This window comes from Rhinopithecus bieti, unplaced genomic scaffold, assembly GCF_001698545.2.
Source record: "Rhinopithecus bieti isolate Rb0 unplaced genomic scaffold, ASM169854v2 scaffold_35253, whole genome shotgun sequence".
Taxonomy (NCBI): Eukaryota; Metazoa; Chordata; class Mammalia; order Primates; family Cercopithecidae; genus Rhinopithecus; species Rhinopithecus bieti.
Genome location: NW_016814756.1, coordinates 40,085 through 66,078, shown reverse-complemented (window position 1 = coordinate 66,078; position 25,994 = coordinate 40,085). Strand labels below are relative to the sequence as shown.

General features: G+C 39.3%; 1 protein-coding gene and 1 pseudogene across 1 annotated transcript in view; both read left to right on the top strand.

Annotated features, from left to right (window-relative positions):
• LOC108515221 (glutamyl-tRNA(Gln) amidotransferase subunit C, mitochondrial pseudogene) overlaps window positions 1–1,316 on the top strand; it is a 6,756-nt pseudogene extending 5,440 nt beyond the window's left edge.
• LOC108515220 (coatomer subunit gamma-2-like) overlaps window positions 1–25,994 on the top strand; it is a 71,744-nt gene that overhangs the window by 25,233 nt on the left and 20,517 nt on the right. The window lies entirely within an intron of this gene.

Genomic DNA, 25,994 nt, shown 5'->3' with positions numbered 1-25,994 from the left:
AAAAAAAAAAAAAAAAAAAAAAAAAGAATCCATTTCAGAGCAGCATCAATTCTGCTAAAATTGAAGCAAGAACAAATATTACATTTATGGTGAACTTTGGGTAGAAGAATGGTGAAATTATTGATGTGTTACAAAAAAGCATGGCAGTAGTGACCCAAAGAAATCAGCAGTTTACAAACGGATAAGTTGTATTAAGAAGGGATGAGACAATGTTGACCACGAAGCCCTTCATCTTCAGCAGCAGACCATCTACATCAATTTTTGAAACTGATGATTAACAGCAGCAATAGCCAATGTATAGACACCTCATTTGGTTCAGCCTTACCCAATTCTGACTGATAAAGTTGAGCAAACTATTTAATGGATGTCAAAACTATTGCATCTAGATTGGCTGCAGGCAAGAGCAGAGCTTTAAGTGGAAGTTTTAAACAAGTGAGATCAAGATGCTGAGGCATTTCCTTGAGGAACTGTAATAGGAGAAGAAATGTGGCTAGCAGTCCAATCCTGAAGACAAAGTATGATCAAAGCAATAGCTACCAAGAGGTGGAAGTGGTGCAGTCAAAGCAAAAGTGGACCTGTCAAAAGCAGAAGTCATGGCAATAGTTTTTGGGGATGCTTCAGGGATTTTGCTTGTTGACTTTCTGGAGGGCCAAAGAATGATAATAGCTTATTATGAGAGTATTTAGAGAAAGTTGGCCAAAGCTTTAGTAGGAAAACGCTTGGGAAAGCTTCACCAGAGAGTCCTTCTCCACCACAACAGTGTGTCTGTTCGTTCCTCTCATCACACAAGGGCAATTTTGCAAGAGTGTCCATAGGCATCCACCTTAGAGTTCTTATCTGGCTTCTTCTGACTTTCTTTTGCTTCCTAATCTTGAAAAAAATCTCTAAAGGTCACCCATTTTTCTTCAGTTAATAATGGAAAAAGGGTGAGTGTGGGTGTTTGTGCCTGGGTGGGTGCTGGGGATTCACCTCCAAGACAGATCCTCAGGGCAGTGGCTGGATCATGGCTGAGGTGATTGAGACCCTGGAGCCTCTAGTGCCTGTGGACTTGGGCAGTCGTGAGGCAGTGGCACAGCTAGAGAAAGCCATCATCTTCGCCCATGGGCTCCACGCTGTGGACACCGACGGGTGGAGCCCATGGAGTCAGTCCTGGAGGGCAGATGTCTGTACCTGAGATCCGACAATGTAGTAGAAGGCAACTGTGCTGAAGAATTACTACAAAACTCCCATTGCGTCGTGAAGGAGTATTTTGTGGCTCCCCAGGTAATATCTCTTTGCCAAAGCTGGATGAACAAGAGGCTTTCTCACACAGCTGAGTAGCTCATTCTGGAAAGGGGGTACTCTGTGAATACGTGGAAGCATAATGACAACATTTTCTTACCATGAACACTAATTTTCCTGCTTTTTCCAGTCACTTGAAAATATGGGTGCTTAAGCATTTCTTTTCTTTTCTTTTCTTTTTTTTTTTGAGATGAAGTCTCACTCTTGTCCCCCAGGCTGGAGTACAATGGTGCAATCTCGGCTCACTGCAATCTCTGCCTCCTAGGTTCAAGCGATTCTCCTGCCTCAGCCTCCCTAGTAGCTGGGATTACAGGCACCTGCCACCATGCTTGGCTAATTTTTGTATTTTTAGTAGAGAAGGAGTTTCACCATGTTGACCAGGTTGGTCTTGAACTCCCGACCTCAGGTGATCCGCCCACCTTGGCCTCCCAAAGTGCTGGGATTACAGGCATGAGCCACTGCGCCGGCCAGCATTTCTTAATAACAGACTCTTCTGAAGACAGAATTGGGAAATATCTGGTGCCAACAAGGCAACGAGTTCCTGATGCTAACTGAAGTAAAAGGAAAGCAAAAGTCAGCTTCCAAGGAAATAGCTTCCAAGGTATTCAGTTAACAGGCCTGTTCAGTATGGAAGACACTATTTATCTCCCTTTAACTCTCTCCAAAGGACTATACCAACTGCATGAAAGTGCACTTTCACATCTATGTAAATGGTAGGCAGAGCATCTTGATCACTATGTGACAACCTTGGCTATCATTTCCAGTTGCTATTTGAATTGATTTAAGTAGCCCTATCTTCACTGAACATACCTGAATTTGTTCCTAGGTACCCACTTTGTTCCTAGAAAAGGGCTAACTTTCTAGTATGGTCTGAAGAGTGTTCAAAGTAGACTAGAGCTTGGGAACTCCTAACCTGGAACCATCTGCCATCCCACAAAGTGATTATATGCAAAAGGGATACTAGTCATACCTAGTGTTTCTCTTTCTGAAAAGAGAACTTATCCTAAAAGTAGCCCTGGGCCTGGGACAAAGTAGCCCTTTCCACCCCCAAAATGATTATTAAATTGACATGAATCCAAGATCATGGAGATTTTTTGCTTTTTGTTTTAAAACTCACATACCAAGGATAAATGAAACCTATTTCCGGATTCATTCTGTAATAGATTTTAAGTAATAGAATCAGAGAGAGACTTTTCCTCTAACCAGACTGCCGAAGTTGGTTTTGGCTAAGAATTTCCCAATGATCTTTGTGCTGCTGCTCTTTTCTTTTGTTTTTCTGAGACAGGGTCTCTCTCTGTCACCCAGGCTGGAGTGTAGTGCTGTGATCATAGATCACTGCAGCCTCCAACTCCTGGGCTCAAGTGATCCTTCCACCTCAGCCTCCTAAGTACCTGGGACTATAGGTGTGTGTCACCACGTCCAGTTAATTTGTGTGTGTGTGCGTTTTTAAGTAGAGGTGGGGTCTTGTTATGTTGCCTATCTGGTCTTGAACTCCTGGCTTCAAAGGATCCTCTGACATGCCTTGGCCTCCCAAAGTGCTGGGATCACAGGCGTAAGCCACGATGCCTGGCTTGTTGCTAGTTCTTAAAAGTCTGTGTTTGTTTTTCCTATACCCTTCTTTCATCTGCAGTGCTTCTTTTTTCTTTAAGGCAGCTTAATTTACAAGCCTGGCCTTGAATTAAAAGAGAACCCCGAACCTGCTCTTGGAGTTGAAGTTCTCAAACCAACAGCAGAGCAACTATCTTGATCCCCATACAAACAAAGTTATCTACTCCTGCGCCTTAAAAAAAAAAAAATGTAAAAATGACTGCATTGACATGCTTACATTCCCAACAACTTCAGTTGTTTCGGGATGGACTAAATGACTGGTATCATCACTTTAAAATGTGTCTTGAACTCAATGGAGCTATGTCGATAAATAAAATTTATAGTTTTTTAATTTTATTTTTATTTATTTATTTTTTAGACGGAGTCTTGCTCTGTTGCCCAGGCTGGAGTGCAGTGGTGCGATCTCAGCTCACTGCAAGCTCCACCTGCTGGGTTCACGCAACCCTCCTGCCTCAGCCTCCCGAGTAGCTGGGACTACAGGCACCCGCCACTACGCCTGGCTAATTTTTTTTATTTTTTTAGTAGAGACGGGGTTTCACCGTGTTAGCCAGGATGGTCTCGATCTCCTGACCTTGTGCTCCGCCCGCCTCAGCCTCCCAAAGTGCTGGGATTACAGGCGAAAGCCACCGCGCCTGGCCTATGGTTTGTTTTTGTTTTGAGATGGAATCTCGTTCTGTCACCCAAGCTGAAGTGGAATGGTGTGCTCTTGGCTCACTGCAGCCTCCGCCTCCCAAGCTTAAGCCTCCCAAGTAGCTGGGATTACAGCTGTGTGCCACTACACCCAGCTAATTTTTGTATTTTTAGTAAAGATGCGTTTTACCGTGTTGGCCAGGCTGGTCTCAAACTCCTGACCTCAAGTGATCTGCCCGCCTCAGACTCTCAAAGTGCTGGGATTACAGGCGTGAGCTACTGTGCCCAGCCATTAGGTTTATTTTTTAATTCCATTTTTCCACAAATTTTTTTGAAGTCCCCTCATATTTGTGATAGTCCTAAACTGGAAACAACCCAAATGCTCATCAAAGAAGAATGAACAAATTGTGGCATATTCATGCAATAGACTATTACTCAGCAATAGAGGGAAAAAATTGCTGATTCAGGCAACAACATGGATAAACTAAAACATTTATGTTGGAAAGAAAACAGATACAAAAGAATATATATGCTGGATGATTCTCTTTGTGTAAACTCCAAGAACAGCCCAAACTCATCTGTGGTAATAGAAATCAGAAGTCTGTTGGGTTAGAGGAAATTGATTGGAAATGGGCATGAGGGAACTTTCTGGGGTGGTGGAAATATTCAGTATTTTTGTTTTGGATGGAGGTTACATAGATGATCACAATTGCCAAAACTGATTTAACTTAATATTTAAATTGTACATTTTATTGTATAAATTACAACTCGGTTAAAAAAAAAAGATTTAGTTAGTGTCTTAACTAACTAAACGTATACTGACAACCTGATTATACTGTTGTACTCATTAAAAGAAGGCAAACCTTTATGTGATGGGACCCATCCAGTGAAAGTCTGTCTCTGAAGATAGCATAGAATTCTGGAATTGAGTCCTGAGGAATGATCCATCACTCACATTAGGGAGTGCTCGGGGGAGTGGGCATCAGTATGTGATAAGTTATGTCCTGATTTCAGAAAATCAAATGAAAAATTCAAAGACCATGGTTTAGAAAGAAATAAATGGGTTGTAGAAGCTGTTATCAGCTAGGCAGTTTTGAAATCAATTGTGGGGATAATGTGTGGATTTGGGTAGAGGGAGAAAAATACTTTGCGCCTTCTAAGGAAACTAAATGTTAAAAGTTCATCCACTTAGTAAGAAATATACAAGCCTGAAACAGCTTTTCTATTTGAATGGTGCAGCTGTTCCTGAATAATCACTTCTGAAGATTTACTGCCAGGACATGGTTTAGAACAAGAGGGGAAATGAGATACTATTATGACTTCACTACCACTGTAGTGAAACTCTTCTCAAAGATTTCCAGTAACTTCTTACTTAGTTAATTTTAAAAGTTAATTTTCTGTCCACATTTTATCTGACCTCTCTCCCAGTTTTAACATGATTAAATACTTCCTGGAGTTCTGCCATCTTTGGCTTTCAGAAACCATAGTCCTGGATTTCCTCTCCTCTTTGATTTCTCCATTTTGTTCTATGATACTTCAGAAGTAAATGGCTGGTTTTCTTCTGCCTGTCATCTAAATGTTGGTATTCCCTGGGGTTCATATCAGTGCTGTAGCTCTTTCCCAGATTCATCATGCTCTTTGATACCCTTTATATTTGTACATGCTTCTCCCTGTGCCTGGAATTATTCTGTTTCTTTTTCCACATAGCTCAAATACGTGTCATTATAGGTACTGACTTCCTCCTTCTTTCTTAACAGATTAGTCATTATCTTCTCTGTTGTTCCAGATTAGTCATTATCTTCTCTGTTGTTCCTTTTTTTTTTTTTTTTTTTTTTTAGAGATGGGGTCTTGCCATGTTGATTAGGTTGGTCTTGAACTCCTGACCTCAAGCAGTCCTCTCATCTCAGCTCCCAAAGTGCTGAGATTATAGGGGGGAAGCCACTACATCCAGCCTCAGTTGCTCTTATAACACTTCATTTTGTTTTTTTTTTTAACGTCTGTTCTGGTATTTTAATATATTGTACTATAATTATTTGCATAGTTTTTCTGCCCTCTGAATTATTCATTCCTTGAGAGAAAGAACCACATATAACTTTTTTCATCAATACCTGGAAAAGTGCTTTGTATTATTAAACATGCAATAAAAGTTTGTTGCATGAGTTAAACAAAGGATAATCCATTTTCTCTCTTCAAGCAAGGGAGCTGAAATCAAAAGGTTTATTTATTTCCCCCTCTACCTCATGAAAGCACTCACACAGGCAGAAGTGGAGAAAGGTGGGTTAATGCGTGTTGAGAAACCTTTCAGTCTCCTACTTCCCTTCTCTTTTTCCTGCCCAGTTGGTAAGCCAACTTTCCGGATTTATTTGGATTAACACTTATTTTATTTTAAAATGAAATTGTGGCAGACTTTTCAGGAAAGATGATGAAGTGATGCCAAGTCATAAAATTTCCTTCGTCAAAGCCTAATGAAATGAACAACAGTGAATAAAAGTGAAAGCCAGGAGACTTCTAATTCTAGCAGAGATAAAATAAGGCTACTGGAGCCCATCTTTCCCAGTGATTACAAACAATAATAATGATAATAATAAATAACCCCGAACAAAAAAACAAAAACAATTACCTGAGGCCTCCAAACAGTAAATATAGTAGGTGAATTAGGGAGATAAAACAATACTTAATGAACGACCAGTATAACAACAGTGAGTTTCATGGTTAATTTTCATCTTTATACCTTGAGTTTGACCCAAGGGCAGTCTGAATCAGGGAACTATATAGTAGGTGTGGTCAACTGAGACTCAGAAAGAAGCGCATCTCTCTGGCCTGAACACAGTTTCCAAAAAAAAAAAGGTTGGAAGCTGGAGAGCTGGGGAAAATCCTTGTTTGTTTGTGTTTTCTCATTTTCTTTCCTAGTCCTGTCCTGAGGTCAGCCCTAGCTGTGGAACAACTTTACTAGGATACAACAGCAATATTGTGGGCACTTAAAACCCTGAGAAGAAACCTACCACTGAGAAAAGGGACGGCTGTTAGGTGAAGAGTAGGGGAAAAGCCACATTATTTTTTTCTTTCTATCTTTTCTTGCCTCTTCATGATGAGGGTGAGCCCACTTGCATAGTACAGGGAGCTGAAACTCTGAGAGAACCCCATATTTCTGGCTGACGACCTGGGAAAGGTGTCTTTGACAACCAGAGGGTATGGGAGAAATGACATGAGGAGAGACATGGAGGAATGGATACCTTACCAAAGCATTACATGTGTGGAATATTCCTGAAGAAGCATAGTAAAAGCTTTGGAGTATGAACTGACATTGGAACCAATATGCACAGAAGGCCAGGCAGAACTTGTAATCTGAAACTAACTGGGTTGATTCCTTGCTAAAACAAAAAAGTCAGTAGTCCCCGGAGGCTTTTAATAGGATCCAGAGTCTCATGACATAATATTCAAAATGTCCAGGATGCAATCTAAAATCAGTCAACCAGGAAAGGAAATCGGTTCCCTTGAACCAGTGTTAATCCCTACAACTGCGTCATTTTGGGGTTAGTATCCATTGATTGCAAAAAACTTGGAAATTTTCAAGGGAGCAGGTAATGATAGATACCCCCAAAATGACCCAGTTGTAGGGATTCTTAAATACTTTAAAGCAGCTAGTACAACCATGTACCATAAAGGTGGATACTCTTGAAATGAATGGGAAGAGGAATTCTTAACAGTGAGCTATATATAAAAACCTAAATGAAAATTCTAGAAATGACTATAATATGTAAAGTAAAAAAATTCATTGGCTCAGACGTGGAGGTGTGGCTGGCAAGATGGCCGAATAGGAACAGCTCTGGTCTGCAGCTCCCAGCGAGATCAACGTGGAAGGTCAGTCATTTCTGCATTTCCAACTGAGGTACCTGGCTCATCTCACTGGGACTGGTTAGACAGCGGGTGCAGCCCCTGGAGGGCAAGTTGAAGCAGGGTGGGGCGTTGCCTCAACCAGGAAGTGCAAGGGGTTGGGGAACTCCCTCCCCTAGCCAAGGGAAGCCATAAGGGACTGTACCTTGAGGAATGTTGCACTCTAGCCCAGATACTATGCTTTGCCCATGGTCTTCAAACCTGCAGACCAGGAGATTCCCTCAGGTGCCTATGCCACCAGGGCCCTGGGTTTCAAGCATAAGACTGGGAGGCCGTTTGGGCAAACACTGAGCTAGTTGCAGGAGTTTTTTTTTTTTTTTTTTTTTTTTCATACCTCAGTGACGCCTGGAATGCCAGCAAGACAGAACTGTTGACTCTTCTGGAAAGTGGGGTGAGCCAGGAGCCAAGTGATCTAGCTCAGTGGATTCCACCCCCACGGACCCCAGCAAGCTAAGATCCACTGGCTTGAAATTCTTGCTGCCAGCACAGCAGACTGAAGTTGACCTGGTACACTTGGACTTGGTGCAGGGGGAGGGACGTCTGCCATTACTGAGGCTTGAGTAGGTGGTTTGCCCCTAACAGTATAAACAAAGCCACCTAGAAGTTCAAACTGGGCGGAACCCACTGCATCTTGGCAAAGCCTCTGTAGCCAGACTGCCTCTCTAGATTTCTTCTCTCTATGCAGAAGGGCCTGACTGTTAGAAGGAAAACTAACAGTCTCTATCTCTATCTCTATCTCTGAAAGAAAGGCAGCAGCCCCAGTTAGGGGCTTGTGGATAAAACTCCCATCTCCCTGGGACAGAGCACCTCGGGGAAGGGGCGACTGTGGGTGCAGCTTCAGCAGACTTGAATGTTCCTCCCTGCCGGCTCTGAAGAGAGCAGCAGATCTCCCAGAACAGCACTCAAGCTCTGCTAAGGGTCAGACTACCTCTTCAAGTGGATCCCTGACCCTTGTGCCTCCTGACTGGGAGACACCTCTCGGCAGGGGTCAACAGACACCTCATGCAGGAGAGCTCCAGCTGGCATCTGGTGGGAGCTGCTCTGGGACAAAGCTTCCAGAGGAAGGAACAGGCAGCAATCTTTGCTGTTCTGCAGCCTCCGCTGGTGATACCCAGGCAAACAGGTCTGGAGTCAACCTCCAGCAAACTCCAGCAGACATGCAGAAGCAGGGCCTGACTGTTAGAAGGAAAACTAACAAACAGAAAGTAATAACATCAACATCAACAAAAAGGACACCCACACAAAAATCCCATCCAAAGGTTATCAGCATCAAAGATCAAAGGTACATAAATCCATGAAGATAAGGAAAAACCAGTGCAAAAATGTCAAAAATTCCAAAAACCAGAATGACTCTTCCCTCCAAAGGATCACAGCTCCTCACCAACAAGGGAACAAAACTGGATAGTGAATGGGTTTGACAAATTGACAGAAGTAGGCTTCAGAAGGTGGGTAATAATAAACTCCTCCTAGCTAAAGGATCATGTTCTAGCCCAATGCAAGGAAGCTAAGAACCTTGATAAAAGGTTACAGGGACTGCTAACTAGAATAACCAGTTTAGAGAAGAACATAAATAACCTGATGGAGTTGAAGAATACAGCATGAGAACTTTATGAAGCATATACAAGTATCAATAGTCAAATCGATCAAATGGAAGAAAGGATATCAGAGATTGAAGATCAACTTAATGAAATAAAGCATGAAGACAAGATTAAAGAAAAGAAAATGAAAAGGAACAAACAAAGCCTCCAAATATGGGACTATACGAAAAGACCAAACCTACATCTGATTGGTGTACCTGAAAGTGACAGGGAGAATAGATATAAGTTGGAAAACACACTTCCAGATATTATCCAAGAGAACTTCCCTAACCTAGCAAGACAGGCCAACATTCAAATTCAGGAAATACAGAGAACACCACTAAGATACTCCTCAATAAGGGCAACCCCAAGACACATAATCGTCAGATTCACCAAGGTTGAAATAAAGGAAAAAATGTTAAGGGCAGTTAGCGAGAAGGGTCGGGTTACCCACAAAGGGAAACCCATCAGACTAACAGCGGATCTCTCTGCAGAATCTCTACAAGCCAGAAGAGAGTGGGGGCCAATATTCAACATTCTTAAAGAAAAGAATGTTCAACCCAGAATTTCATAGCCAGCCAAACTAAGCTTCATAAGTGAAGGAGAAATAAAATCCTTTACAGACAAGTAAATGGTGAGGGATTTTGTCACCACCAGGCCTGCCTTACAAGAGCTCCAAAGGAAGCACTAAGTATGGAAAAGAAAAACCAGTACCAGCCACTGCAAAAACATACCAAAATGTAAAGACCATCGACACTGTAAAGAAACTGCATCAACTAATGTGCAAAATAACCAGCTGCCATCATAATAATAGGATCAAATTCACACATAACAATATTAACCTTAAATGTAAATGGGCTAAATGCCCAATTAAAAAACAAAGGCTAGCAAATTGGATAAAGAGTCAAGACTCATTGGTGTACTGTATTCAGGAGACCGATCTCACATGCAGAGACACACATAGGCTCAAAATAAAGGGATGGAAGAATATTTACTAAGCAAATGAAAGCAAAAAAAAAAAAAAAAAAAAAAGCAGGGGTTGCAGTCTTAGTCTCTGATAAAACAGACTTTAAGCCAACAAATATCAAAAGAGACGAAAAAGGGCATTATTATAACGGTAAAGGGATCAATGCAACAAGAGCTAACTATCCTAAATATATGAAATGTATATGCACCCAATGCAGGAGCAGCCAGATTCATAAAGCAAGTCCTTAGAGATCTACAAAGAGACTTAGACTCTCACACAATAATGACTCTCACACAATAATAGTGGGAAACTTTAACACCCCACTGTCAGTATTAGACAGATCAATGAGACAGAAAATTACCAAGGATATTCAGGACTTGAACTCAGCTCTGGACCAAGCAGACCTAATAGAAATCTACAGAACTCTCCACCCCAAATCAACAGAATATACGTTCTTCTCCGCACCACATTGGACTTATTCTGAAATTGACCACATAATTGGAAGTAAAACACTCCTCAGCAAATGCAAAAGAACGGAAATCATAAGAAACAGTTGCTCAGACCACAGTGTAGTCCTGTTAGAATTCAGGATTAAGAAGCTCACTCAAACCACACAACTACATGGAAACTAACCAAACTGCCCCTGAATGACTACTGGGTAAATAAAGAAATTAAGGCAGAAATAAATAAGTTCTTTGAAATCAATCAGAACAAAGACACAGCATACCATGATCTCTGGGACACAGCTAAAGCAGTGTTTATGGGGAAATTTATAGCACTAAATGCCCGCAGGAGAAAGCAGGAAAGATGTAAAATTGACACCCTACCATAACAAAAGAACTGGAGAAGCTAGAGCAAACAAATTCAAAAGCTAGCAGAAGACAAGAAATAACTGAGATCAGAGAAGAAATGAAGGAGATAGAGACACAAAAGACTCTTCAAAAAATCAATGAATCCAGGAGCTGTTTTTTTGAAAAGGTTAACAAAATAGATAGACCGCTAGCCAGACTGATAAAGAAGAAAAGAGAGAAGAATCAAATAGACACAATAACAAATGATAAAAGGGATCTGACCACTGACGCCACAGAAATACAAACTACCATAACACAATACTATGAACATCTGTATGCAAATAAACTAGAAAACCTAGAAGAAATGGTTAAATTCCTGGACACATACACCCTTCCAAAACTAAATCAGGAAGAAGTCGAATCCCGGAATAGACCAATAACAAGTTCTGAAATTGTGGCAGTAATTAATAGCCTACCAACCAAAAAAGGCCCAGGTCCAGACAGATTCACAGCCGAATTCTACCAGAGGTACAAAAAGGAGCTGGTACCATTCCTTCTGAAACGATTCCAAACAATACAAAAAGAGAGACTCCTCCCTAGCTCATTTTATGAGGCCAACATCATCCTGATACCAAAACCTGGCAGAGACACACCAAAAAAAGAAAATTTCAGGCCAGTAACCCTGATGAACATCAGTGTAAAAATCCTCAATAAAATACTGGCAAACCGAATCCAGCAGCACATCAAAAAGCTTATCTACCACGATCAAGCTGGCTTCATCCCTGGAATGCAAGGCTGGTTCAGCATACACAAATAAATAAACGTAATCCATCACATAAACAGAGCCAATGACAAAAACCACATGATTATCTCAATAGATACAGAAAAGGCCTTCGATAAAATTCAACACCCTTCATGCTAAAACTCTCAAAAAGCAGGTGTTGATGGAACGTATCTCAAAATAATAAGAGCTATTTATTACAAACCCACAGCCAGTATCAGAACGTATCTCAAAATAATAAGAGCTATTTATTACAAACCCACAGCCAATATCATACTGAATGGGCAAAAGCTGGCAGCATTGCCTTTGAAAACAGGCACAAGAGAAGGATGCCCTCTCTCACCACTCCTATTTAACATATTATTGGAAATTCTGGCCCGGGCTATCAGGCAAGAGAAAGCAACAAAGGGTATTCACATTGGAAGAAAGGAAGTCAAATTGTCTCTATTTGCAGATGACATGATTGGGTATTTAGAAAACCCCATCATCTCAGCCCAAAATCTCCTTAAGCTGATAAGCAACTTCAGCAAAGTCTCAGAATACAAAATCAGTGTGCAAAAATCACAGGCATTCCTATATACCAATAATAGACAGAGAGCCAAATAATGAGTGAACTCACATTCACAATTACTACAATTGCTACAAAGAGAATAAAATACCTAGGAATTCAACCTACAAGGGATGGGAAGGACCTCTTCAAGCAGAACTACAAACCACTACAAACCACTTCTCAAGGAGATAAGAGAGGTCACAAACAAATGGAAAAACATTCCATGCTCATGGATAGGAAGAATCAATATTGTGAAAATGGCCATACTACCCAAAGTAATTTATAGAATCTATAGATGCTATCCCCATCAAGCTCCCATTGGCTTTCTTCACAGAATTAGAAGAAAACTACTTTAAATTTTATGTGGAACCAAAAAAGATCCCACATAGCCAAGACAATCCTAAGCAAAATGAACAAAGCTGGAGGCATCATGCTATCTGACTTCAAACTATACTACAAGGATACAGTAACCAAAACAGCATGGTACTGGTGCCAAAAGAGATATGTAGACCAGTGGAACAGAACGGAGGCCTCAGAAATAACACCACACATCTACAACCATCTGATCTTTGACAAACCTGACAAAAACAAGCAATGGGGAAAGGATTCCCTATTTAATAAATGATGTTGGGAAAACTGGCTAGCTATATGCAGAAAACTCAAACTGGACCCCTTCCTTAAACCTTATACAAAAATTAACTCAAGATGGATTAAAGACTTAAATGTAAGACCTAAAACTATAAAAACCCTAGAAGAAAACCTAGGTAATACCGTTCAGGACATAGGCATGGGCAAAGACTTCATGACTAAAACACCAAAAGCAATGGCAGCAAAAGACAAAATTGACAAATAGGTTCTAATTAAACTAAAGAGCTTCTGCACAGCAAAAGAAACTATCATCAGAGTGAACAGGCAACCTCCAGAATGGGAGAAAAATTTTGCAGTCTATCCATCTAGGGCTAATATCTAGAATCTACAAACAACTTAAACAAATTTTCAAGGAAAAAAAAAACCACCCCATCAAAAAGTGGGCAAAGGATATGAACAGACACTTCTCAAAAGAAGAGATTATGAAATAAAGCTCATCATCACTGGTCATTAGAGAAATGCAAATCAAAACCACTATGAGATACCATCTCACACCAGTTAGAATGGCGATCATTAAAAAGTCAGGAAACAACAGATGTTGGAGAGGTTGTATGGAGAAATAGGAATGCTTTTACACTGTTGGTGGGAGTGTAAATTAGTTCAACCATTGTGGAAGATAGTGTGGTGATTCCTCAAGGATCTAGAACCAGAAATACCATTAGACCCAGTAATCCCACTACTGGGTATATACCCAAAGGATTGTAAATCATTCTACTATAAAGACACGTGCACACATATGTTTATTCCAGCACTGTTCACAATAGCAAACACTTGGAACCAGCCCAAATGCCCGTAAATGATAGATTGGATAAAGAAAATGTGGCATATATACACCATGGAATACTAGGCAGCCATAAAAAAGGATGAGTTCGTGTCCTTTGCAGGGACATGGATGAAGCTGGAAACCATTCTCAGCAAACTAACACAGGAACAGAAAACCAAACACCACCATCTTCTCACTTATAAGTGGGAGTTGAACAATGAGAACACATGGACACAGGGAGAGGAACATCATGCACTGGGGCCTGTCTCGGGTTTGGGGGCTAGAGGAGGGATATCATTAGGATAAATACCTAATGTAGATGACAGGTTGATGGGTGCAGCAAACCACCATGGCACAGGTGTACCTATGTAACAAACCTGCACGTTCTGCACGTGTATCCCAGAACTTAAAGTTTAATAATAATAATAATAATAAAATCATTGGTTTGTCTCAGTAGCAGAATGGAGATGTTAGAGGAACAGGTTAGTGAATTTAAAGATAAACCAGTAGAAATAATCCCAACTGAGAGAGAGAAAAAAGAAAACAAAAATAAACAGCCTCACTGGCCTGTGAGACTATACCAAAGGGCCTAACATTCGTATCATTGAAGTCCCTGAAGAAGAGTTTAAAAGGTATTGGTGCAGAAAAAAAATTTTGAGAAAATAATGACTGAAAACTTCCAAATTTGGAGAAAGATAAATTTACAGACTCAAGAAACTTAGACAAGGTAAATTTGAAGGACTGTATTCTCAGAAATTGCTGGAAACCAAAGATGAGGAAAACTGTTGAAAGCAAGAGGAATATGATGCATTACATGTACACATCACTGTGGGTTTCCCATGAGAAAATCTGGAAGTCAAAAGACAGTGGAACACCATCTTTAAGGTACTGAAAGAAAGGAAGTGATGACTCAGAATACCATATCCACTGAAAATATCTTCCAGGAATGAAGGTGAAATAAAGACTTCCTCATATGAAGGTAAACTAAAAGGTATTTGTCACCAGCAGACCTGCTCTACAGTAAATATTATAGTAAATGAAGTTATTTCAGGCTGAAGGGAGTTGACAGTAGATTGATCCCACCAAAACAACATATGGATAGTACTTAAAAAAAAACAACAGCTAAAAACAACTGTCAGTCCAGAATTCGATCCCAGTGAAAATAACTTTCAAAAGTGAAGGTGATAAAAAGGCAATTTCAGACCTAAAAAACTCTGAAAGAATTTATCTCTGGCAGAGTCACATGTAATTATAAAAGGGATTTTTTTCACCAGGATGAAAATGATATGAAAATATGGATCTATGCAAAGAAATGAAGAATACAGGGAATGTTAAACTGGGTGGATAAACAATACAATTTTCTTGTTTAAGTAATTTTAAAAGTTAATTGACTGCTCAAATCTTTTTGTTTTTTTTGAGACGGAGTCTTGCTCAGTCGCCAGGCTGGAGTGCAGTGGCGCGATCTTGGCTCACTGCAAGCTCCACCTCCCGGGTTCACGCCATTCTCCTGCCTCAGCCTCCCGAGTAACTGGGACTACAGGCACCCGCCACCATGCCCGGCTAATTTTTTTTTTTTTTCTTTTTGTAGAGATGGGGTTTCACCATGTTAGCCAGGATGGTCTCAGTCTCCTGACCTCGTGATCCACCCACCTCAGCCTCCCAAAGTGCTGGGATTACAAGCATGAGCCACCACGCCTGGCCTTAAATAAAAATCTTAATTTAGTATGGGCTTTATAACATATGTAAAATTAAAGTCTGTGACAAAAATAGCGTGAGGTAAAGAGGAGAAATGGTACTTTGTTACTATAAAGTTTGTACCCTCTTTATGAAGTGTTTTATCACTTGAAGAAAATCTAGTAAGTTAAAGATTTACAGTATGAAGCCACCACTAAAATAACAATGCAGAGTTATAGCTAATAAGCCAACAAAAGGGTTAAATAGAATCATAACATATATTCAACCCATAAGAAGGTTGCAGAGGAAAAGAAAAGGGAAAAAAAATCCAGGCTGGGTACAGTGGCTCACACCTATAATCCCAGCACATTGGGAGACCGAGGCAGGTGGTCAGGAGGTCAGGAGTTAGAGACCAGCCTGGTGAATATGGCAAAACCCCGTCTCCACTAAGAATACAAAAATTAGCCAGGTACGGTGGCATGTGGCTATAATCCCAGCTACTCAGAGAATCGTTTGAACCTGGGAGGCGGAGGTTGCAGTGAGCCCAGATAATGCCACTGCACTCCAGCCTGGGTGACAGAGCAAGTCTCCATCTAAAAAGAAAGAAAAAAGGGAACAAAAACCAGATGAGATGAATACAAAAGAAATAGCAAGATGACAGACAGACTCAAACCCAACCACATCAATAATTACATTAAAGGCACCTATTCTAAACACTACAATTAAAAGGCAAAGATTGCTAGATTGGATTTTTTTAAAGAGATGGGGTCACTCAGTGCGGTTGACATGATCATAGCTCACTGCATCCTCAAACCCCTGGGCTCAAGCGGTCCTCCCAGGTAGTTGAAACTATAGACATTAGCCACTGTGCCCAGCTCAGTTTGGATTTCTTAAAAATGCCAAATCCAACTTTATGATGCCTATAAAAACATACCTTAAATATAAAGAAATAGATTAGAAGTAAAACAATGAATAATGATATACTATGCTAACTATAATCACAAGAAGCTGTATTCTTCTTGTAAACATGAGATAATGTAGACTCCAGAATAAATAATATTACTAAGGATAAAGGGGTCAACTTACCAAGAGGATGAAGTAATACTAATTGTTTATGGAGCTAATAACAGAGTTTCACAGTGCTTGAAACAAAAATTGGTAGAATCGAAAGGAGAAATCAACAGATCCACAATTATAGCTGGAAATTTCAGTACCCATCTCTCAAAACATAGAGCAAGTATACAGAAAAGTATCAAGGAAAACAATTTGAACAAGAAAACTGAGACTTTTTGTTTGCTGATGCAATTGTCTATGTAGAAAATCTGTGGAATCCAACAAAAGCTACAAGAATAAGTGAGCTTAGCAAATTTGCAGAATACATTTATGTTCTATATACTTGCTAAGAACAGTTGTAAATTGCAATTAATCCTGTTTACAGTGGCATCAAAATATGAAATACTTTGGGGTAAATCTGATGAAAGATGGATAAGATATGTAGACTAAAAACTACAAAACATTGGTGACAGAAATTAAATAAGACCTAAATAGGCACTGGGCATGGTGGCTCACGCCTGTAATCCCAGCACTTTGGGAGGCCAAGGCGGGTGGATCATGAGGTCAAGAGATTGAGACCATCCTGGCCAACATGGTGAAACCACGTCTCTACTAAAAATACAAAAATTAGGCGTGGTGGCGCATGTCTGTAATCCCACTATCAGGAGGCTGAGGCGAGATAATCGCTTGAACCCAGGAGGCAGAGGTTGCAGTGAGCCAAGACCACGCTATTGTACTACAGCCTTGGCAACGAGAGCGAAACTCTGTCTAAAAAAAAGAAAAAAAGGAAAGAAAGAAAGAAAGAAACAAATGGAAATGCTAGTAATTAAAAACAGTAGCATACATGAAGATTGCTTTCAGATTCGTTAGTAGACTTGACACAGCCAAAGAAAGAATAAATGTACCTGAAGATAGGTCTATAAAAATGATGTAAACTGACACACAAAAAGAATTCCTAAAAAAGAATTCCAAGAGCTGAGAGAATATCAAACAGACTAGCATACGTAGAATTCCAGGAGAAGGGCCAGTTGTGGTGGCTCACATGTAATCCCAGCACTTTGGAAGGCTGAGGTGGATGAATCACCTGAGGTCAGGAGTTCGAGACCAGCCTGGCCAACTTGGCGAAACCGCTCTCTACTAAAGGTACAAAAAATTAGCCAGGCATGGTGGCATGTGCCTGTAGTCCCAGCTACTTGGGAGACTTGAGGCAGGAGAATTGCTTGAACCCGGGAGGTGGAGGTTGCAGTGAGCCAAGATCATGCCACTGCACTCCAGCCTCTATGACAGAGTGAGACTCTGTCTCTAAATAAATAAATAAATAAATAAATAAATAAATAAATAAATATTCCAGAAGGAGAAAGGAGAGAGAAAGCATTTGAGGTAATAATGGCCCTTTTTTTTTTCTAAAATTAATTACAGACAACAAAATGCATGTCCAGAAAACTCAAAGAATACCTCATGGGACACACACACACATACCTCTAGGCATGTCGGTGAAACTGCCAAAAAAAAAATTTAAAGAGAAAATTTTAAAGGTACCCCCCCCCCCACAAAAAAAAAAACAAAACATTATACACATAGAAACAGATTAGAGTAGACTGTTTTTTTTTGTTTTTTGTTTTTTTCAGAAAACATGCAAGCTAGAAGACAAGGGCATGTCAACTGAGAATTCTATACCCAGTGAAAGTATCTTTAAAAGGTGATAGAAAAGTAAAGACTTACTAATTTATGAGACAGTGTCTTGCTCTGTTGTCCAGGCTGGAGTGTAGTGGCATGACTCCTGTGCTCAAGCAGTCTTCCTACCTCAGCCTCCTGAGTAACTAGGACTACCGTTGCACACTACTATGCCTGACTAATTTTTTATTTTTGTTTTTGTAGAGAGAAGTCTCATTACAATGCTCAGGCTGGTCTTGAACTTCTGGCATCAAGTGATCCTCCTACCTTGGCCTCCCAAAGTGCTGGGATTGCTAGGATGAGCCACTGTGCCCAGCCTAAAGACTTTCTTACACAATACAAACTGATAATTTATTGGTAGCTGTCTTACTCTGCAAGAAATGTTAAAGGATATTTTTCAGATAGAATATGATACCAAGCAGAAACTTGGAGCTACACAAAAAGAACATTGGAAACAAGCCAAGACAAAATCACATTCACTTTTTTCTTTTGAAAATTATTCTGGACAATATATGTCTAAAAAGATAGTAGTGTAATGTGTTTAAAGCATATATAAAAGTAAAATATATTAGAACAATTGCACAAAGAATAGAAGGAAAGTATTGGGAATGTACTCTTGTGAGGTTCTTATTCTAGCCACGAAGTGATACTCTGTTAGTTGAAAGTAGACTGATTAAGTAAAGATATAAATTATAAACCCTGGGGCAACAACTAAAAAAAATTTAAAGAGGTATTAACAATAAGCTAGTAAAGGAAGTAAAATGGAATAATAAAAATAGTTCGTACCAAAGTTATTAAAAGAAAAAAGTGTTCAGTTAACCCAAACTCAGGCAGAAAGGGGGCGGGGGTAGAGGAGGTGGGCAGAGAAACAAAGACCAGATGGAACAAATACAAAACTAGCAAGACGACAGACTGATTTGAGTAATAATAAAACTCTAGTCTCCTGCAGAACAACAACAACAAAAACAAAAAACAAACTAGCAAGATCACAGGTTTCAATCCAGTCATAATCAGTAATTAATATGAATTGTCTAAACACACCAGCTAAATGACAGATATTGACTTGTAGTTAGTTGAAGACGATGAAGGCTATATACGAATCAATGACTCAAAATCTCCCTAAATGATAAGAAACAATTTTATAACTACAGTTGTTCTTGGTAAAACTACACCCTCAGAGTTATTTCAATTCAGAGAATACTCAAAAGTACAAAACCTCTTTGAGTAAAAAGAAAAACTGACAAATGCCAGTGTGGTAATTCCTCATCCCTCCCCTGAACCGCACCCCCCTGCACCCTCAAAGTCTTTGGGGCAAGCAGTGGCCAACCACTAAAGTTGTAGACAGATAGAAGAGGGAGGTTAGCAACCACCAGGTGGGAACAACAACTAGAAAGATTAAAGTTGTTGCTGTGAGTAGTAACTATTTGAGGCTGGTGTCACGAAGACGGTAAAAAAAATTGACCAAGGCAGGTGTAGGTAAAGAAAGACAGATTTTTTAAAAAAGTGAAAACATGTTGCTAGGGTGCAGTGGCCCAGTCAGCAAGAGCAGAGCTGACTTCAGGGAGACAAAGGCTTGCCGGGGATTTTATACGATGGTGCTCATGCTGTGCTGAAGAGGGCTTTGTGCAGTACTGATAACACCAAGGTTGCAGTTAGATAACTTACATTTTTCTGTTAGCTGATGGTCTAGTGATAAGTTGGGCACAGGAAGATTGTGAGTTATTTGTGCAGGAGGGCTGTGTGTCCTGGACCATGAAGAAAGGCCAACTTACAGCTTATCTGCGTTCTCTTTTTGCTTTTCCTTGGTCCTGCCAGCCTGACTTTTCCCTGATTAGGACTCCATAGTTGTAATTCAGAAAATACTGAAAAGTTAGTGGAGAAGATAAGATCATTTACTATAGGAAACAGTTTTCAAAGTATACTTGATTTAAAGATTTAAGCACAATAGAATAGCTTGGGCAACATGGTGAAACCCCATCTCTACTAAACAAGGAAAGTACATAAATTACATGGGCATGGTGGGCGTGCTTGTGGTCCCAGCTACTCAGGAGGCTGAGATGAGAGAATCACTTGAGCCTGGGAGTTGGAGGTTGCCGTGAGCCAGTATCGTGCTACTTTACTGCACTCCAGCCTTGGCAACAGAGCGACTCTGTCTCAAAGGCTGTATGCACAATTTAAAGAGAAATACTCAACATAAAAGGGCAAGTGTAATTTAAAAGGGCCAGCACAACATAAAGGGACAGTGTTCCAAACATACACTTCTCCAGGAGAAAAAAGGCAAAAAGGAAAAAAGTAGTGCCTTTTGGCAATCAGGTGCTCAACGGGAAAAAGAAGGAAAGGTAGATAGTCAGGGTTCTTCAAGGTCTTAAGTGTAAGAGTTAAAGAAAGAGGAAAGAAACATGGAAAGCAGCTCAACAGTCAAAGACAGGTTTATTTTGGAGAATAAACATGAGAGGGGCTTCTGGCTGATTTTGGTCAGGAGCGCTCTCTCTTACAGACTAAGTATTTATTAGCCAGGCATGGTGGCTCATGCCTGTAATCCCAGCACTTTGGGAGGCCGAGGTGGGTGGATCATGAGGTCAGCTATTCGAGACCATCCTGGCTAACAAAGTAAAACCCCGTCTCCACTAAAAATACAAAAAAAAAAAAAAAAAAAAAAGCCAGGTGTGGTGGCAGGCGCCTGTAATCCCAGCTACTCGGGAGGCTGAGGCAAGAGAAACGCTTGAACCTGGGAGGCAGAGGTTGCAGTGAGACAAGATTACGCCACTGCACTTCATCCAGCCTTGGTGACAGTGCGAGACTCAGTCTCAGAAACAAAAAAAAAGAGTATTGATTTTTTTTTTTAGGGTGAGAGGGCTTATCACAAGCTCTGTGTTTCTTATCACAATTCTGAACACAATGTTTCTGTGTGGGGAGAAGTTTTGGTGGAGTTGGAATGTCTCTGGTCAGAGGGGAGGTTATCTTGGGGCTGACATCTCTCGGATTAGAGGGGAGGATGTCTCGAGGCTGGCGTGTCTCTCTGGTCAGGGAGGGGTTTATTTTATGGTTGGAATGTTTCTGGTTGGAGGTGTCATTTGTGATTTTTGGTCATGCTGACTTTAGCCGTTGGCTGATGCCCTTTGGATTTAGGCAGTTTTTGATCAAGGTGAACTTGAAAATGGCAGTGCTTGTCCAAGATGGCGATGCTCCTGCTCTGTCACTGAGAACCAAAAAATTAGAGGTTCTTGTAACCCCTTCGCTGTCAATAAAACACATACAAATCCTTCCAAAGGCCTGGATTTCTCTAGGCAAAGAAAAGTGTGCCATTAAACTAAGAAACTTGAAAATATCCAAGTATTGTAAAAGTGAACCAAAAGAAAAGTCTATAACGATTGCAGAAAACAGGGCAACAAAATTTCACAGAGGTCAGTCCTCCAACCTCCCAAACAAACATGAAGCAGAAAAAAACAGTAAGTTTTCACTCAAAACAGAAATGAATGTGCTCAAATTAGCATTTGAAGATATGAAAAGCAATCTTGAATTTCACACACACAAAAATGGAAAAATGAAAAAGAATTCACTGAATTCAGGGAGGAAATGGAAGAAATATAAAAAATTACCTCAGAAATGAAACATAATATGAGATGCACAAGAGAGAATAGATTCAAATGAAAATTTAATAAAGGCTACCAAAGAAAGAACAACCAAAGAGAATGAAAAGGTCCCAAAGAAAGAAGTGATGAGAGTCAGAGAGAAGTGGTGGAAGTGGAAGACGGGAAACAAAGGACTCAGAGTCTCTGAAGAAGAAAAGCAAGAGCTAATATTTAAAGCCATTATCCAGGAAAACTTCCAGAACTAATGAGAGACCTGCTTCTATACACTGAAAGATTTCATTAGGTAACTGGGAATATTAACCTAGAATAATCAACTCTAAGACATACTGTAGTAAAACTATCAGAATTTAAAGATAAAATTATTAAGGCTTTCAGGCAAAAAAAAAAAAAAAAAAAAAAAAGATCAAACAACTTACAAAGGCAGAGGGTTCAAACCAGCATCAGACTTTTGAAAAATCAACATACAAAATATGGCAACAATGCAGCAATATTTTAAAAGTAACCAGTGAGGCTGGGCGCGGTGGCTGATGCCTGTAATCCCAGCACTTTGGGAGGCTGAGGTGGGCGAATCACAAGGTCAGGAGTTCAAGAATAGCCTGGCCAAGATGGTGAAACCCCATCTTTACTAAAAATACAAAAAATAGCCAAGCATGGTGGCAGGCACCTATAATCCAGCTACTCAGGAGGCTGAGTCAGAGAACTGTTTGAACCCAAGAGGCAGAGGTTGCAGTGAGCCGAGATCGCACCACTGCACTCCAGCCTGGGCTATAGAGTGACACTCTGTCTCAAAAAAAAAAAAAAAGTACCCAATGGAAGTGTGAGTGGCTGATTTTTATCTAAGGAAGCTGTCTTTCAAATACAGGGAATTCTGCACCCATTAGCTCTTTCTGAGGAACTTTCTAGAGGATTAGCTTTATCCAGTCAAATGACGTCTGGGAAAACTTTATTGAGAAGACTGATGGTAAGTGTTTTAAAATATAAAAATGTTTATGTAAGAGCAAAACAGTGGAAATGTTTCTACAGTGGAGTGTGGAAGACAAATGTAAAAATGTTATACACTGACAAAGAAATAATATGATGAAAAAATGGGAGGAGAAGGGATAGGAAAAAAGTAAAATGGAAAAACCTTGTATAGTCAACAGGTAGGTGCTACAAAATACTGGGGGGAAAATCCTTTTAATCCAGACATAGTAAAATAAGTGAGAAAATGAGGGAACTAAGGTCATCAAAAAAGGTTTAATCACAAAGAAATTCACTAGAAAAAAACATAAATCTTCCTAACTACCGAAATTTAAAATATAAAGGCAAATAGCATGTATCTCTTGGAGACAGAAGCAGCAAGTATAATACATACCTTTATAGATTATTATGATATAGCCAAAATCAAGTGTATCAGTTATAACAATAACCATGAATAGGCTTAATCCATGTAGTAAAAGAAAAAGTTTCAGTTTGGCTTACAAACAAAACAATACTGTATGTAAGAGACACACTTAAAGTGATACAGAGAGGTGGAAAATAAAGGGATAGACAAAATTATAACAGGAAAATGGAAACAAAAAGAAAGTAAAGTAGATGCCAGGCAAAGTGGAGCTCAAGGCTAAAAGCATTAAATGTGACAAAGAAGGATACTTTGTAATGATTAAAGCCACAATCCACAGTGAAAATATGTTACTCAGTATATATGCAAGAGATAACACCACAACAACCTTTATGAAGAAAAAACCATGGAGATGTAGAGAGGTATAGCTAGAAACATATGAATAATACATTTTATTAGCTTACTTTTAGTACAAGAGAGATAAAGTAGATAAATAAGTAGGGGGTATACAATCTAAATCACCTATTAATAGAGTAGATCTTTTGTACATATGTCAAGTTCTTCACCTTTATAGTAGGGAATACATATTCTGAAGTACCCTGAGCACATTCAGAAAAATTCATTATTAGATGACAAAGTATCAATAACTCCCTTAAAGTAGAAATGTTACAAACCACATCTCTGATCACAGTACAATAAAACTAGAATTTGTTAACAGAAAGAAAAAGACCCTTCCATCAGAAGACTTTAAAATCTTTATTTCTGGGTGAAAGAGGAGATGCAAACGTAAATAACAGAATTTTTGGGAAAAAAGGCAAATCACTTCATAAACTACATATCTGTCTGTAGACTATATAGCGCTGTAAGATGACTGTAGTTAACAATTATTTATTATGTATTTTCAAATAGCTCAGAGAGGATTTTGAATGTTCCCAGTAAAAGAAATGTTAAATATTTGAGAAGATGGATATACTAATTACCCTGATTTGATAACTATGCATTGTATGTATTAAGACATCACTGTGTACGCCATCAGTATATACAATTATTATGTGTCAATTAAAAATAATAAATCTATATGGTGAATTAAAGCAGTGATCAAAGTAAAACTCATTGCAGTAAATACCTTTTGTCAATGAAAAGGAAGGAATAAAAAATGAATTAAATTCTTAGCTCAAAAAAACTAGGTAAAGAACAACAAAGTAATTCAAAAGAAAGCACATGATAGAAATTTAGTATAGATAAAAACAGAAATTAATGAGGAAAAAATAGAAAACATCTAATTATTAAATCAAAATCCTAGTTTTGAAAAAATTAACAATATAAATAAACCATAAGCTAAGTTGATGAAAAAAAGGAGAAAGCATAAATATGCAAAATAAATGACAAGGGGAAACAGAAGAAATGTAAAATCAAAAGACAAATTTTAGTCTTTGAAATAAATTTGAAACCTAGATGTAATGAATAATTTCTTAGGCAAATACAGGTTGTCAAAAATGACCCCCTTTTTTTTTTTTTAATGGGGAAACACTAGAGGCATTTCCACTAAGATCAGGAACCAAGGCAAGGATGTTCATTATCTTCACTGCTATTCAACATTGTACTAGAGGTATTTAGCAATGCAGTTAGACGAGGGAAACCAAGTCGAGACATAAGAATGAGTTAACAAAGAAGTAAAGCTGTCTGTTTTTAGATGATGTGATCGAATACATAGGAACCCCAGATAATCAGTGATAAAATGAGCTCAATAATTTAGTGGGATAGCAGGATATAAAATTCATATGTAATAATCAATAGTCTTATTTCTCAAAATAAGATATACAGATAGCCAACAAACATATGAAAAAATGCCCAATATCACTAGTCATCTGGGAAAAGCAAATTAAAACCGCAATGAGATATCACTTTATTTCTGCCAGAAGGCTGTAATTAAAAAGTCAAAAAACAATAGATGTTGGCATGAATGTGATAAAAGGGGAACACTGTTACACAGCTGATAGAAATGTAAATTAGTACAACCACTATGGAAAACAGTATTGAGATTCTGTAAAGAATTAAAAGTAGAACTGCCATTCGACCCAGCAGTCCCACCGCTGAGTATCTACCCGAAGGAAAAGAAGTCATTATATGAAAAAGACACATGCACATGCATGTTCATAGCAGCACAATTCACAATTGCAAAGACATGGAACCAAACTAAGTGCCCATCAGTCAACAAGTGGATAAAGAAAATGTGGTGTGTATATACACCATGGAATACAGCCATAAGAAGGAACAAAAGAATGTCTTTCACAGCAACTTGGGTGAAACTGGAGGCCATTATTCTAAGTCAAGTAACTTGAATGGAAAGCCAAGTATATGTTTTAACTTATAAGTGAGAGTTAAGCTACACAGACACAAAGGCATAAGAATGACATAATGGACTTTGGGGACTTGGAAGAGGGGAAGGTCAGGAGAGGGTGAGGGATAAAATACTACATATTGAGTACAGTGTACACGGCTTGGGTGATGGGTGCACTAAAATCTCAGAAATCACCACTACAGTACTTATCTATGTAACCAAAACCACTTGTACCCCAAAACTATTGAAATAAAAAAGTAAAAAAAAAAATTAGTCTTCATAGAAACAGCACATAGAGGACATAATAGTAGATAGAATCCCATTTACAACAACAAAAAGGATTAAACACTTAGGAATAGATTTGACAATAAATGTACAAAACTTAGAAAAAATGTTAAGCTCCTTACTCTTGTCTGAATGTTTGTGTCCCCCCGCAAGTATATTTTGAATTTCTAACCCCCAAGTTCATGGTGTTGGGAAGTGGGGCCTTTGCGGGGTAATTAGATTATGAGGATGGAGCCCTTGGGATCGGGATTAGTGCCCTTATGAAAAGACTGCAGAGCACTAGCTAGTCTCTTCTACCATGTGAAGACACAGCTAGAAGAGATGCCATCTGAACCAGGAAACAGGACCTTGCCAGTCACCAGATTTGCCAGTATCTTGATCTGAGGCTTCCTAGACTCCAGAATTGTGAAAAATAAATGTTTATTGTTTATAAGAAACCTAGTCTGTAATATTTTGTTATAGCAGGCCAAATAGACTAAGATACTCCTGAAAGACTCAAAGTATACTTAAACAAATGTAAAGATACCTTGTTTTTTGAAAAAAAAAATAGTTTTATTTTTCAA